This window comes from Eriocheir sinensis, chromosome 6 (genome assembly GCF_024679095.1).
Source record: "Eriocheir sinensis breed Jianghai 21 chromosome 6, ASM2467909v1, whole genome shotgun sequence".
NCBI lineage: Eukaryota > Metazoa > Arthropoda > Malacostraca > Decapoda > Varunidae > Eriocheir > Eriocheir sinensis.
In genome coordinates, this window is record NC_066514.1 from 16,439,857 (window position 1) to 16,454,852 (window position 14,996).

The window sequence follows — 14,996 nt, forward strand, 5'->3', positions numbered from 1 at the left end:
GGGATGGGATGGATGGCTGTTTCTTGACGTTTCGGGTGATACAACAAATTACACAAAGTCAGTTACAATCACAATTCCTCCCTTATTTTGGCCGTATTATTTTAGTATTTTTTTTTCTTCATTGTTAGTTATCAAGTAATTTTTGGAACAACTGCTGGCTGGTACTGTCTTTGTCCTGTTGGCCCTTCAAACCAGTGACAAAAGAACCCATTAACCCAATACAGGGCCTGTGTAACATTTACCTTAACACTTTACCTTCCCCATTTTGCCCCAGCATGTACCTGTGTAATAAACATCCTGAAAAGAAGTATACACAGCTGGGTCAGCTGCCTACTGACTACCAAGGCCGGGATTCGAACCAAGGCCTGCGGATGATTAGTTGCTGTTTTGGGTAAGAAAATAATCATATTGCATAACATCAATATTTATTTACTTCAACTTGTGTCATGTCCCCTGTCTTAAGGAATGTGTATAATAGTTCTAGGAGAAACTGGCACGTGAGAGAGGGGAGGCCAGTGGGGTCAGCCAAGGTCAGCACCGCCCCGCATCTTGCCACACACTCCAACACGTCTCGCTTCCTCTCATAGGTCAGCTATTTACTAACTTAAAATGAATTTATTTAGATAATTTGATAATCCAATAAGGTCATAGTTTCATGATTATTTAGTTTGTATGATAATAACAAAGCTTTTGTATACATACCACAACACTTGACAAATTTGGAATACAACATTGTCAAGTGTCATGGTATTTATACCAAATTTTTGTTATTCTGTTTAGTTAGGATACAAAAAAATCGTATAAATACCATGACACTTGTTGGATTATCAAATTATCTAAATAAATTCATTCTAAGTTAGTAAATAGCTGACCTATGAGAGGAAGCGAGACGTGTTGGAGTGTGTGTGGCAAGGTGCTGACCTTGGCTGACCCCCCTGGCCGCCACTCTCCCACCTGCCAGTTTCTCCTAGAACTAATGTAGCAGCAGGAGTGGAGGTGATGGGTTACATCTTCCATGATTATGTCCACCTGATTCAATGTTCCTCCATGATTAATTTTGTTGATTTAATTTGCTTCTGCACTCAACCTACATACTTATTATCTTTTTATATATGTGTAAATTTTTCAAAATTAAGCTAACACATTTATTCACTCCCATGTTTGTATTTCTGCTACCTTTTAAATCACTGTTAATCAATAAACCCAAATATTTATACGTTCACCCTCTCTCTGCAGCTTCTGCATCAATTATGATGAGATCAGGTACGCGACGGTTTCTTATTCTACAATCAATTAACATTTCTTTGGGTTATTTACGTTAAGTTCCAGAAAATTTGATTTGCACCAGTCAGACGATTGTTGAAGTGGTTTTAGTAATTACACAATAATTAAAAATGCCGATGACACGGTAATTGCTGGTAGAATATTAAATGATGAATGTAATGAGTACTTAGGCCCAGGTTCACCTTTTTACTGACTGGTGCAAATCAAATTTTCTGGAACTTAACGTAAATAACCCAAAGAAATGTTAACTGATTTTAGAATAAGAAGCCGTCGCGTACCTGATCTCATCATAATTGATGCAGAAGCTGCCAAGCCAAGCTTGTTCCCATTAACCAAGGTTTTTGGTCAGGGCCTTATAATAGGCAGCCTTGGCCTCTTCAATGGCTGTCTTGGCCTCTTCTGTCCGCCGGATTGCTGCTTTGATGGCAAGATCCTGCTCTAAAATAGCCAGCTCAAGCTTCCTCTTCTTTGCAAGATGAAGGGCTTCTTTATCAATAAGAAGGAAGCTTTGAACTGGGTGTGGAACAGCCTGAGGGTTGGGGAAAAATGCAGCAGTGAAGGTGGTGGCTAGTGTAGGGGAGAACTGTATGGGGCCAGACTGCACAGACACGGGGTCCTCCTCCTCCTCCTCCTCAAATATCCTGCTGGTTAAATTAAAAGCAATGCATGTTGAAAAAGTATTAATATGTTCAGTATCATAACAAATATTAATGTATACTATCTTTAGTTAATGCTGGCACTACATGCACTGAATTATTAAAGTAAATATCCAGATAGAGTACGAAAATTGAATAAAATAAAAAGTCCAAATGTATAATAATGCACAGCAGCAAATTTAACTTCAGGAATTCCTATTGAAACCTTTTATTATAACAACTTTGTTGTGTGACATACACTGAGAGCCTATGAAGTCACGCATGGCAAAAAAAATGATAAAAACTCATTTTTGAAGTTATTTCCATGGCACCTTACATATACCTTTTGTGGGTCCAATTTGACAAATATGTTTTCTTCTGCCAAGTAATCATGCAACTTTGCAATTTCATAAACCCTCGCTATAACAAACTAAAAGGGGAGAAGGAGGTGACGCATCCTAACATCCAGTAGTCCGAGTGGCTCAAACTTTTCATATATTACAAACTTTGTTTGCTATACGAGCTTAAAGTTCTCTTTTGGTGTTCATTATTGTAACTAAAAATGTTTATCCATGACTCCAGATGAAAGGGGATTCACCAAAGGACAAGTATGAAGGTGTTATGCCGGGTCACTAAGGGCCACTAAGAAACCAAGCCCCTCACCTGCCAAACTGTATCAGTGAATTCCCACAGACACAAAACTGTACCAGAAATGTTTGTTGTGTTCCGTAAAAGCGAGGGTTAATTTATTTCAGTATGATGATAAACTAAACAGGTAACCCGAGAAATAGCATCAACAATACGATCCTAAGTGGTGAAGTAGCTCATACCTTTAATCCTCGTAGCTGACCCTATGACATACCGTTTTTTCGCAAATATCTTTCAAACGAAGACTCGGATCAGCATGGGGCTTTGGCACAGATTATTTCACACATTCCGTTAATTTTTGACACTATTGTGCAATGCCAGATGCGGTTAATTATGGCGTTTACTCTTGACTGTGATGGCAAAACCTGCGTGAGCCACTTACACATTCGAACAGGTGAGGCGTGACGTATTTGTGACGTGTATCCACCACCTACCTCCACCCATGGCTCCCCCTACTCCCATCCTTCCCTTTCCCTCCCTCCTAACCTCCTCCTTCTCCCCCGCACTCTCCCTATTTATCCCCCATACCCCCTCTCTCTCTCTCTCTCTCTCTCTCTCTCTCTCTCTCTCTCTCTCTCTCTCTCTCTCTCTCTCTCTCTCTCTCACTTGCGATGTAATGTACACGAGATATGAATACATGCACACGTATGACTTGAATTAATGGCAGATAAATATAAATTATATCCCGTCTGCATCAGCATCAACAGTGATGACGAGGATGACCTGTTTGTCGATGGTGATGAATATTAAGGATCTTTTCCGTTTGGCGTACAGCGCTAAAATTAATTTTAATATAGATTTTCTTATGTATTTTTGTCCGTAGAATCCGAATATGACAACCGTTTTATGGAGAAACGAACAGTTTTTAAGTTATTTTCCTTTACGCTGCAGCCGCCGCAGCCTCAAAATAGCTCGCAGAGGGCTTAGGGTCGGGGAGCATATTTAAACCACTCAACCGAACTTTACGACCTACTAACAGGGGCTGCGCCCCGCGACCCCCCCTAATAACCAGGGGGGGCTACGCCCCTCCCTGGACCCCCCCCTCATGTATATGTGACTTACTTCAGCGAGGAGGTATTTCTCGCAACACCCGCTGCAGCCTCGCCGCGGCCAGCACCAGAGGCGACGCGCTTTCGTAAACATTATCCCATATTTTCAAGAGTAAAAAAAAAGTCCTTGAATTGGATTTTCAAAGCGTTTCCATGACTGCTGAAGGTTTGCAAACGGAAAAGATCCATAAATTGTATATAATACTGAATATTACGACTTTTTAAAGTTTGAATTCCTTCAGTAATAGATAGGAAGAAAATAACTTTAAAGGCAAATAACTCAAAAACTGTTAATTTCTCCAAAAAATAATGTGATATTCTGATTCTACGGACAAAAATACATAGAAAAATCTATATTAAAACTACTTTTAGCGCTGTACGCCAAACGGAAAAGACCCAATATTAACGTAACATGTGGTCAGTTATTTACATTGTTAATCCACCCATCATATACTCGCTGTCTATTTTTGTGTGCTATGACTTATGTTAACATATCTACATGAACTCATATTGTACGGCAGTCTTTTCCTAATATCAGAATAAAATATTCATATATTTCTCAAATTTCGTTTCAAGTTTATACTCTGCAATGAATTCCCGCTTCAATTCCACTCTTATTCCTTTCCGTCTCTTACGCAATTTCCTATAAATGATCAAACGTCAGCTACGTGCTTCATCCCATCATACGCTCAACGTAACCTGTGGGAAGGAGGGTCATATACTCGTACAACTTTCAATGTTTGTATAATTGCCAAACTAACCTCATACAGCACTTAAGCAACATCCAGTTACGCTGGAACAGGAATCTTGGTCGTGTGCAAAAAACACCCTACCATACTTAGCATATACTTTCGAGTTATCCGCCATTATAGACAAGTCATATGTGTGCAACGCTTCATATACACCGAGAGAGAGAGAGAGAGAGAGAGAGAGAGAGAGAGAGAGAGAGAGAGAGAGAGAGAGAGAGAGAGAGAGAGAGAGGGGATAAAGAGGGGGTGAGAGTGGGGGAGAAGGAGGTAGGAGGGAAGGAAAGAGAAGTATGGTAGTAGGGGAGGCCATGGGTGGGGGTAGGTGGTGGATACACGTCACGAATACGTCACGCCTCACCTGTTCGAATGTGTAAGTGGCTCACGCAGGTTTTGCCATCACAGTAAGGAGTAAACGCCATAATTAACCGCATCTGGCATTGCACAATAGCGTAAAAAATTAGCGGAATGTGTGAAACAATCTGTGCCAAAGCCCCATGCTGATCCGAGTCTTCGTTTGAAAGATATTTGCGAAAAACGGTATGTCATAGGGTCTGACATGGATAGTAGCACCATATTGCCGCTTCCCAGGATATCAACGACGAGGCTGTCCAGCTGTACTCTGGCATTTATTTTGAATTCAAGTCTATCAAGATGCATGTTCATGTTGCCATTGAAACTTTTACAGATGCATATTAAATACAGCATAACAATACCAAATACTTGTTACTGCAGTTAGGTTTCTTATGCTGGGAGGCACTGCATTGAACAGGCGTGATCCAGTGTGGGTGAAGCTGTAAGGGATGATGGTTTTCACTCTTGATGATGTTATAATAGTTGTAATTATATCACTATTATTATTATTATATATCACCATGGATTAGGAATGCATGTATCAGTGGAATATACCCACTTCAGATAGATCACGCCACCGTCTATAGGAATGTCATCCGTCAGTGTTGTTCGTTCGTTCGTCTTGGTATGTGTAACAAGCATTCCGTCAACTTAGAGGTCACCTTGACGTACGTGACCAGTTGTAACTTCATTATTTTCCACGTCTCTAACCTTCACTCTTTCCTGAGAGTCCAACTCATACAGACCTACTGTCTCGGCTCTCTCCAACGCCCCTGTACTTAGGTTATAAGAATATATTCACCTAAACCAGCTGCGGGTGTTTCCCTTCACGCCTTGTTCGTCCCCACCAAGACCTTGTCTGAGCTACACGCAACAAGACCGGCCGCCGTTACATTATTGGTCATCAGCGGTGCCCAACGTGCTCTAGCCGTCGCTACCTCAGCTGTTCTACAGTGCTACAAGCCAAAAGAACTCACCGAACAGGGGACAGGCGTTACGTTACAAAGGAAGGAGTCACAAGCAGCACCTCACCGGAGCAGAGGGGGTCACGACAGCAACCACGCCGTGGCCCACAGCGGCACGCTGCCACTGCCAGGAGCATCGCCCAAATCTCTTCCGGCAAACAATCAACAGGGCAAACTCGAACATCTCCCGGTGGCTACAAGCAATTACCACTTCAGGCGCATACACAAGAGGTTACATACCCAGGCCGCCAAATGTACTAACGCTGCTCCATAACACTCAAAATACGAGGAACACCGCAGCCGTCCTACGTCTGGCAAGGAGTTCGGGGGGCCGCCATCTCGTCCCGCAGGCCAGAGGGACGCCATCAGCCAAGCAGCCTTCATTCAACAATCAACGCACAACCGCCGACATCCCGTGGGTTCTACACGACTCCAGGATCTTGGTACCTTAACCTGGTACCAGCTACGGCCACAACTGTGGCCTTAGCCGTAGCAGCGACGGGCCAATCCTGTGGCATGTCAAAAACCGCCCAGAGGAAATAGTTAATTGGCTGATGACACCTGGCTACCGGGGAGGATGACCTGGCCAGGACCTTGTAGGTCTGTTTGTGAGGAAGCACCTTTGCGAGCAGACCTGTCAGCAGTGCGTGTCTACAAAATTCAAGCCTTTTGAAGTCAGCTCTAGGAGAGGATGAAATATATATATATATATATATATATATATATATATATATATATATATATATATATATATATATATATATATATATATATATATATATATATATATATATATATATATATATATATATATATATATATATATATATATATATATATATATATATATATATATATATATATATATATATATATATATGATATTACATACTTGTGTGTGTATGTTTATATATATATATATATATATATATATATATATATATATATATATATATATATATATATATATATATATATATATATATATATATATATATATATATATATATATATATATATATATATATATATATATTAGAGATAAATAGATAGATACATAGATACATATAGTTCATATACATATAGTAGTAGTAATAGTAGTAACCGTAGTAGTAGTAGTAGTAGTAGTAACCGTAGTAGTAGTAACCGTAGTAGTAGTATTAGTAGTAGTAGTAGTGACCGTAGTAGTAGTAGTAGTAGTAGTAGTAGTAGTAGTAGTAGTAACCACAGTAGTAGTAGTAGTAGTACTAACCACAATAGTAGTAGTAGTAGTAGTACTAACCACAATAGTAGTAGTAGTAGTAGTACTAACCACAATAGTAGTAGTAGTAGTAGTACTAACCACAATAGTAGTAGTAGTAGTAGTAGCAGTACTAACCACAATAGTAGTAGTAGTAGTAGTAGCAGTACTAACCACAATAGTAGTAGTAGTAGTAGTACTAATCACAATAGTAGTAGTAGTAGTAGTACTAACCACAATAGTAGTAGTAGTAGTAGTACTAATCACAAAAGTAGTAGTAGTAGTAGTAGTACTAATCACAATAGTAGTAGTAGTAGTAGTACTAACCACAATAGTAGTAGTAGTAGTAGTAGTACATACCACAATAGTAGTAGTAGTAGTAGTACTAATCACAATAGTAGTAGTAGTAGTAGTACATACCACAATAGTAGTAGTAGTAGTACTAACCACAATAGTAGTAGTAGTAGTAGTACTAATCACAATTGTAGTAGTAGTAGTAGTAGTACTAATCACAATTGTAGTAGTAGTAGTAGTAGTACTTACCACAATAGTAGTAGTAGTAGTAGTACTTACCACAATAGTAGTAGTAGTAGTAGTACATACCACAATAGTAGTAGTAGTACTAACCACAATAGTAGTAGTAGTAGTAGTAGTACATACCACAATAGTAGTAGTAGTAGTAGTAGTACTAACCACAATAGTAGTAGTAGTAGTAGTACTAATCACAATTGTAGTAGTAGTAGTAGTAGTACTTACCACAATAGTAGTAGTAGTAGTAGTAGTAGTACTTACCACAATAGTAGTAGTAGTAGTATTAGTACATACCACAATAGTAGTAGTAGTAGTACTTACCACAATAGTAGTAGTAGTAGTAGTAGTAGTACTTATTATTATCTTCATTATTATTATTACTATTATTATTATAGTAGCAATAGTAATAAAAGTTGGTAGGAATGGCGGTAGTCGAAGTGCTATTATTTTATAATTGTTTTTCTTCTTTTTCTTAATAATAATATTATTATTGTTATTATTATTATTATTATTATTATTATTATTATTATTATTATTATTATTATTATTATTATTATTATTGTTGTTATTATTGTTGTTATTATTAATGTTATTATTATTATTATTATTATTATTATTATTATTATTATTATTATTATTATCATTATTATTATTATTATTAGTGATAGTTGTATTGGTAATGGTAGTAGTAGTAGCAGTATTATTATCATTATTTTTTTATTGTTATTATTATTTTTAATATTATTATTATTATTATTATCTTTTTTTTTTATTATTATTATTATTATTATTATTATTATTATTAATATTATTATTATTATTATTATCATTATTATTATCACTAGTATATAGTAGTAGTAGCAGTAGTAGTAGTATTGGTGGTATTTGTATTATTATTATTATTTTTATGATTTTTTATTTTTCTTATTCTTATTTTTATTATCATTAGTATTATTATCATCATTTTTATTATCATTAGTATTATTATCATCATTATTATTATTATTATTATTATTATTATTATTATTATTATTAGTAGTAGTAGTAGTAGTAGTAGTAGTAGTAGTAGCAGAAGAAGAAGCTGGTCAGGTCACGTCAAGTAGCTAAGAGGCCCACACCTAATTTCTCTCCTTCTCTTCTTCTTCTCTCTCTCTCTCTCTCTGCCCCTTTTTGGAATATAATATGCAGTAGCTGTTTTAAGAGAGAGAGAGAGAGAGAGAGAGAGAGAGAGAGAGAGAGAGAGAGAGAGAGAGAGAGAGAGAGAGAGAGAGAATATTACTAGGAAAAGTTGAAATGACTACGGGACCCCGAAGGAAAGCATGTCTATCGGGACATTAGTGGCCACCTGGTGATTTAGAATGGGCAATGGCCTGGGCGGAGCGGTGAGGCTAATTAGGATCTCCCTATAGACAGCCATTCCTCTGCTATTGTATTGACATTTCCACTTTTCCTTGTTTTATCGCTCCTCCGCCCTCCCGCTCACCTTCTCTCTGTTCCCAGCTCACCTTCCTTCACTCCTCTCACCCCATCTTCCCCATCCATTTTATGTTGGGACGCCCGAAGCCCATATGACGTAATTTACCTAGATTTTCAGAAAGCGTTTCATAAAGTTCCTCACGTTAGACTTATTTCAAAACCACGTTCTCACGGTATTAACGACCATCTATGCGCCAGCGCTGCCCCATACCACACAAAATACAACGAACACCGCAGCCGTCCTACGTCTGGCAAGGAGTTCCTGCAGCCGCCACCGAAATTCGCTCAGTCAGCATATCTCCGGCAGCCATTACACGAGGTCCGCCTCCACGCCATCAATCAACAATCAACGCACTCCTGCCGCCAGCCAAGTGCTTCCAACGCGACCCCAGGCTCCAGGCACCTTCAAGGCGACGACATACCTCGCCGCCAGTCCTCAATCAGCTGAATAATCTTGGTATTGTTAATTATCCTGTTTTGTCAGAATGTGCCGAATAAGCTAATTGCAATTTCATTCAAGAAGAGGCACGACTCTTTTATTTATGTGTATCTAACACTGTTTGTCGTACATAAATGTACGAATTAACAATCATACGCGTACGTTATCGATATAATTCCAGTTGTCTCTCTTACGCGATCGATTTCCTTTAGTCTAACATACACCGCGTTTTCTTCTCGCCATTCGGGAGAAAACCGCACTTTCAAGGCATACTCACTTATTCCTCCTAACCATATAACCGTTACGTTATTGGTTACATTATTTCATATAACCATAACATTATAACATAACATTATAACCATAACATTTTATTACGTCTAACGGACTACTTGCTAACCATCTCCTTGTTTTTAGGGGTGCTGCGCAAATATTATATTCAGACGCGTAAAAAAAAAATTACAGCCATTAAACTATGATAATATATTGTCGCTGAGTTAAGCCAAATTAAGAACAAAGACACTCTCGCTAAACTCGGCGACACCTTTAAACAGTTAACACGTCCCTCAGGTGAAGAGGAAGTGGAGCACGATACAAACACCGATGAACTTAATAAGGTAAAATTACATTCAGGCACTCATTACTCATCAATTCCAGAAGGCAGGGATCGTTCATCTCCGTGTCCGTCGGAATACTTACAACCCACTCAACCAAACTCGAGCATGCCTACCGATCCCCCTCCTCCACCCTCTCCTGCCGGGGGCACATCCCACTTCCACCCTCCATCGATTCGGGTCATTCCAACTCACGCCAGTATCCGACAGTTATCCGACAGTGAGTCTGATTATTCGGCGAGACAGTTCGTAGATCTATGTGAGTCTGCCATCGTAAATTCATCCATTACGGATGATCATGATAAAATTGCATTCATTCGGTCCTGGTTACTTTCAGGCTCTCGGGCACTAAATTTGATGCAGTCCTCGGCGTTCGCTTCGGGAGACATTGGAGTAAACTATGAAATTTTTAAAAAGAACTTCATTAAAAATCTTCGGGGGCGGGAGTAAACTAAGCATCGAGTCGAGTCCTCTCCAAAAATTCCTCAACAAAGCCGATTTGGGACGCCATGACTGAGGCGAATCAGCTGGCGGTTGACTGTGTCAACAGTCTAGAAGACGCGCAATGGCTCCCTGGGGGCAGTATGCAAAAACAACAGGTGTCTTGGAGTTTTTTTTTATTTATTTATTTCATATTTCAGAGAAGAACCGCCGTTCTGCCCTTCTCTTGACCTTCAAACCAGGCGGGAAGTTGGTTGACTTCGTCTCAGAGTTAGAAGTCAAGGTTCAAGAACACACTCACAATCAACCCCTAGCAGCAGCCGCAGCATTGCAGGCACAAAGTAAGGCATCTCTCACCTGTAGGTTTTGCAAACAGTCAGGACATTCCGAGAATACTTGCTTCTCGAAACGTAGGGACTCAGCACACTCTACACAGGGATCTGATAGGAGATCAGGGGGATACAGAGGCAGCCGTCACTCATCACACAGGAACCCTAGGCCAAACCATCACCGGAAGACTACCTTTTGCCATGTCCATTTTCATGGTACAGACAGTTGTTATGCAATACAAAAGGCCAAGGAGGAACAGAAGAACAAGTCCTCGGCGGACAGTAAACCAAACCCCTCCACTTCTCAGAATAAAAAGGCATGACTCCGTGACAGCCCCAAGGCATACATCCAAGTATCCCATAAGGACGATACAAATTGGGAACAACTTGACTCAGTCATTGCCGCCTTGGGACGGACAAGCATAATTGCCCTCCCTTGCAAGGTGGGCAAAATTTCACTCACCTTAGTGGTAGACACAGGTGCGACAGTCAATGTAATCTCAGACTCCGCTTATAGGTCCCTGACACGACGGGCGAGAGGGGGAAATTGGCCGCTCCAAGAGAACGACCTGAATGTGATAGGCGTGACATGCACCACTTTGGGAATCCTAGGGCGAGTACCACTAACAGTCAGCTTACATGAAAAGGTATGTCCCTTTCGAGATTTCTTTGATGTATCTAGCAGGTTTGCTTTACCTGTAGATGGGATCTTAGGAATAAACGCCATGAAAGACCTGCACATAACCATACACCATGAAAGCAACGCGATCGTGTATCAAGGACGACGCATACAGGGGATGGTAAATCCATCGCCTATGTCACCAGTAATCCCGCCCTCAGAGGGGGAAAATGACCAACCCACCACAGACTCAGGGTCTGCCACCACCCAAGTGTCACCTCTTGCGGTCAAACCACACGAAAACATTACAGACTTGTGGCGGACAGTAACGGCAGCCGTAGAAGAACCTCAAATAGTCCCGGATCGTGCTGCAAAACTTGTTAAAATCCGGTTACCTAACCCCTCCAACGGGCAGTGATGTGTATTAACGGAGCACCATATACACCGGGTGACGTTGGAGGTAACTCGCGACAGTCAAGGAGAGGTACTGCAGAGGCATTGGTAATAAACACGTCAGGATCCCCTGTATCCTTAAAACACGGTGTTAGATTATGCCAGTGTCTAGTGTATGGGAAAAGTGTAGCCCCGGAACCAGCTGAATACCCTTCAGCCCAAGTCTCAGGCATAACCTCGGTGTGTCAGGATTTTCACAAACAAGACACAGCTAATTTAGAGGCGTTCCTAAAAGTTGCATACTATTCCGAAATTAAGCCTACCTTAGTCCAGATGCTGGAACAATATAGGGGGGCGCTTGCTCTACCAGGCGAGCCGCTTAGAGTTACGCAGTGTGCTGAACACCACATTAAGTTAAAACCCAATATCAATCCTGTATATATAAATGCATACACACTCCCACACAGTCAGAGGGAAGTAGTGCAGCAGCTTATATCTGATATGTTAGAACAAGGTGTCATCAAAGACTTGAACTCACCGTGGAATTCACCCTTGTTTCTGGTTCCAAAGAAAGACGGTTCTTACCGTCAAGAGGTAGGATTAAAGCTCAAACTCATCAAATGTGAATTCTTAAAGCCTCGGATCAAGTTCTTGGGGCATGTCGTGGACGAATTCGGCATCCACACAGTGGACGACAGAGTAAAAGCCATTGCCGAGTTCCCTCAACCAACGTCTACAGACAAGGTACGGTCTTTCTTGGGAGTCGCAGGTTACTACCTACAGGCCTTTCATAAAGGACTTCACAGCACGCGCGAGTCCACTAACCCATCTATTAAAGAAAGACGTACCATTTCAGTGGCTCCCAGCTCAACAAACGAGCTTTGAGGATTTAAAGAAAGCGCTTACACAGGCTCCGGTCCTTGTCTTTCCAGATTTCAAGGACCCCTTTCTGCTTTGTACCGACGCTTCGGTCAGTGGACTAGGAGCCGCTCTTATGCAAACAGATAAGTCCGGCAAAAAGCATGTAATAGCGTTCGCCAGTCGAGTACTAACAGCTCCGGAAAAGAACTATTATGTTAACCACCTAGAGGCGCTTGCAATTGTATGGGCTTTGAAGCATTTTCGAGACATAGTGATCTTTTCAAGGGAAAAAACCTACACGGTCGTCTGGCAAGATGGTTCTTAACGATCCAAACATACAATCCGGAGATAAAATATATCACCGGGAAAACAAATGTGGTCGCAGATGCCTGATCTCGAAATATTCCAAAAGGCGCGACTACCACCCCAGAGGTCATCCACAACTTCACCTCACCTGAGCTACACACTGCTCAGCGAGACCACCCGGTGTGGAGGAGGTTAATTTACGCCCTAGAGTCGGGAGACGAAACAAACCTTTCAGAATTGCCAGTTCCTTTTTCGCAATTTTTCCTATCAGAGGACAACCTCCTTTGTATATCATGGCCAACCAAACAGGTACCTATAGAACAACTGGTCATCCCAGACAAATACGCCCCCGTGACGCTTAAGCTGGTCCATGACACACCCATTGCGGGTCACCCAGGAAGGGACAAGACACTTTCTGTCACCAAACAGAAATACTACTGGTCCACATTACGGGTTGATGTAGTAAAACATGTCGCACAATGCGTCGCTTGTGCTAAGCACAAGGGGTTCGTAAATGGGCCAGCACCTATGTTGCAATACCCAATACCAGAGGCGCCATGGGATGTCGTAAATATAGACTTATTACAGCTCCCCCAGATCCAACATGGTTCGCGCTACTTATTAGTGTGCGTCGACCAGTTATCTAGGTTCCTAGTTCTGCGCCTCTCAAGGACACGACAGCCACACGCGTGGCACATGCCCTCGTGACTCACGTGTTGTGTCCCCATTCGTCTCCTCGAATTCTTTTGAGGACAATGACACTGAGTTTAGAAACACGGTATTGGACGAAATATGCGCTCAGTTTAACATCACAACATCCTTCATCACAGCTACCACCCAGCTGCTAATGGGTTGGCGGAGAGGGTAATCGGAAAATCTTACAGGTCCTCAGGCCTATCATGAACGATCTCCACGATAACTGGGAGGATTGGCTATCGCATATAGCCGCTTCCATAAATACGTCGGTAAGCGACTCTACGGGAAGTCTTCCTACTACATCTTATATAGGGTGGAGAAACGTCTTCCGTATGACCTCCTAACAAAACCACACCAACCTTTCTACAACATTGATGAGTACGCGCAACAGCAGATGCATATTTTTTCCAAGATACACTCAGAGGTTAGGAGTTCGTTAAAGTTACAAAGGTTGAAATTATGTCAAACAACACAAAAGGCCGTCACGGTGGAAATAAAAGAGGGTGACACAGTTATGATTACAAGCGTTTGAAAGGAGTTCGAAACTGGGGCTAAATTTGTGGGTCCTACCGAGTTGTTCGGAATGTTAGGAAATAGGTTCGAGGTTCTTGAGCCAAATAGTGAAGTCAGTCTAGAAGTTCACAGTGATCGTCTGAACGTAATTTCTCACCCTTGACCTTGATATTGGTAATTCCCTTCAGAGTCAAATGTTCAACAATACCAACACCCATAGCTATAACTTGAGACCAAGAGTTTAAATACCTCATTATCACCACTTTCAGATCATGATGTTGCGTTTTCTGCTCATCTTGTTGTACCTCGGCTCCCTACTTGCAACGACACCCATCCATCTGAAGCCTGGCGCCCTCACGGCACACATAGGGAGGTCTTCCTCATAGAAGATGTGCTCCTCGTGAAATATCCATATACTTCCTTGAACAACACCACAGACACAATCAGGATAGTCTCAGAAAACTACTCGGCATGGCAGACGCTATACGGGCAACCAAAACTAGGGAGTCAAAGGCACCTTCTAGTACTAACTCTGGATCTTTTTCAACTACTGGAGGATAGGATTCTGTTCTTACGGGGAAAGGTTGATGAAGTAGTCAAGGACTAAAGCTTTCACTCAGTTCACTCGGGTAAAGAGGGGGTTGCTCAACATCGTTGGGTCCGCCTCAAAGTTCCTATTCGGTACGGCAACCGACGAGGACGTGCGCGATTTGCGGGACCACTACAATCGTGTACTTTCCTTTGCTGCCCGAAATCGCAGGGTGATCAACGCCAATTGTAGAAAACTTGCGCGATTGCATACTCACATTGATGAACTGCTAGAGCAAACGAATAAGATGGCAGAGGTTATCACCATAGTT